This window comes from Aplysia californica, unplaced genomic scaffold, assembly GCF_000002075.1.
Source record: "Aplysia californica isolate F4 #8 unplaced genomic scaffold, AplCal3.0 scaffold01286, whole genome shotgun sequence".
NCBI lineage: Eukaryota > Metazoa > Mollusca > Gastropoda > Aplysiida > Aplysiidae > Aplysia > Aplysia californica.
In genome coordinates this window covers 76,355-78,730 of record NW_004798556.1, presented here as the reverse complement: position 1 = coordinate 78,730, position 2,376 = coordinate 76,355, and the positions used below count along the sequence as shown (strand labels likewise).

General features: G+C 43.4%; 1 protein-coding gene across 1 annotated transcript in view; it reads right to left on the bottom strand.

Moving 5' to 3' along the window:
* The window catches only part of LOC101846938, a gene marked incomplete in the record, with an annotated part of 14,747 nt that overhangs the window by 11,314 nt on the left and 1,057 nt on the right, over positions 1-2,376 (bottom strand).

The window sequence follows — 2,376 nt, the reverse complement described above, 5'->3', positions numbered from 1 at the left end:
ACATACATACATACATACATACATACATACATACATACATACATACATACATACATACATACATACATACATACATACATACATACATACATACATACATACATTACATACATACATACAATACATACATACAATACATACATACATACATACATACAATACATACATACAATACATACATACAATACATACATACAATACATACATACAATACATACATACATACATACATACATACATAATGAAGAAGGGTCGATTTACAGGTTTCTCTTTGTGTCTGTTGCCTATATCTGACTATCTGTCTTTCTGTCTAAGATAAGTCCATTGTCAACTTGACTGAAGAGTCAGTTTACAAATTTATGTCGGTATCTGAGGCCTTTTATATTATCATCTGTCTGCTTGTTTAAGAATAATATAAGCTAAGTTCAATCGTCAACTCCGCTGAAGGGTCAGCTTGTAAATTTATGTTGGTGTCTGTATTGTATCCTATATTATTACCTTTATTGTTTGTCTGTCTGTCTGCCTGCCTGTCTGTATTTCTGTCTGTCTGTCTGTCTGTCTGTCTGTCGGTCTGTCTACTTTTAATTGTCAACTTGACAAAGGGGTCAGTTTACTATTTTTGCCTCTTTATCTGAAATTAGTCTAGTGGTAAGGCAAATAAAGTTGTGTCCTTGGGAAAGACACTGTGCACCCACGTGTGATTGGTTAACCTGCCATAGACAGCGACAGATCTTGTCAGTATGTTAGTGTTTTAGCGCCTAAAAAATTGCAGCTTGCACTGTATGCTTCCCAGGAAGTTGAGATTGTTTCAGAATGCTTTCAGATCTGTTCAAGTAATAACACAGATTGTAAAGTGCACATAGCTTGCTGGTGAGGAGAAATGTGAACAACAGAAGTGCTATCTGTTATGTGTTGATATTATTATTACTCGTCTGTCAAAGGTAAATGGCCAAATTGGCAAAAGGTTCAATGTACAGCGTACTGTTTTTATCTACCCATCTATCTATCTATCTATCTATCTATCTATCTATCTATCTATCTATCTATCTATCTATCTATCTATCTATCTATCTATCTATCCAGAGGTAGCGTCGGTAGCTTAGTTGCTAGACAACCAGACTCGTAATCGTGAGGTTGCGGGTTCAGGGTTCAAGCCTCAGCTCGGTCTGACGTTGTGTCGTTGGGAAATGCATTTTACACGAATTTCCCATTTTGCGTGGTCTTTTCGGAGATAGACATTAAAATTGTGTTGATTCGGACGTTAAACCTATACCATTTCATTTCTGTCTATCCATCCACCCATCCATCCACCCATCTATCCATCCATCCACCCATCCACCCATCCACCCATCCACCCATCCACCCATCCACCCATCCACCCATCTATCTGTTCATCCATCCACCCACCAGATCGCTCCCTCCATCCATCCATCCTTTCATCCTCCCACCCATCCATCTATCCACCCATCTATCCATCCACTCATCCATCCATACATCCATCCATCCACCCGTCGATCCATCCACCCACCCTCCAGATCGTTCCCACCATCCATCCATCCATCCATCCATCCATCCACCTACTCATCCACCCACCCATCTATCCATCTACCCACCCACCCACCAGATCGCTCCCACCAGCCACTAACGAGAGCTCGGTGGAGAAGGTGGAGAGAATGCTAGCCCTGACTTACAAGGCGCGGAGCCTGCCCAAGTACAACAGACTGTACTGCTCCTGGGGCAGCTACTACTGGACGGTGTGCCCGGCCTCCAGCACTAGGATCACCAGCATGGGAGTCTGTAACACTGTCAACGTGAGGGAACTCTTCAACAGGACCAACGAGTCAGTTCATCTCTGTGTGTGTTGGGGATGTGGGTGGTGTGAGGGGAGGGGGTGTGAGAGGGGGGGGGGGTGTCTGTGACACCGCCAACCTGAGGGAACTCTTCAACAGGACCAGAGAGTTAGTTCATCTCTATGTGTATTTGGGGGGGGTGTGAGGTTGGGAGAGGGTGGTGTCTGTAACACCGCCAACATGAGGAAGCTCTTCAATAGGACCAACGAGTCAGTTCATTTGTTTAAGTGTGGATGGGTGATGTGTTTGTGTGTGTGTGTGTGTGTGTATGTGTGTGTGTGTGTTTGTTTGTTTGTGGGGTTTTTGTTTGTTTGGTTTGTGGTCGATTGATTTTGTTCGGTGGGTCGCTTTTTTGGTTGTTTGGGGGTTGGGGGGAATTCAAACCTTTCTTTGTCTTTTTTCCTGTGTCTGTCTCGGTGTCTTTCAGTCTGTGTCTCTGTCTGTGTGTGTGTGTCTCTCTCTTTATCGCTCTCTCCTTCGTTTTCTCTCTTTCTCTCTCTCTTTCTTTCTCTCTCTCTCTCTCTCT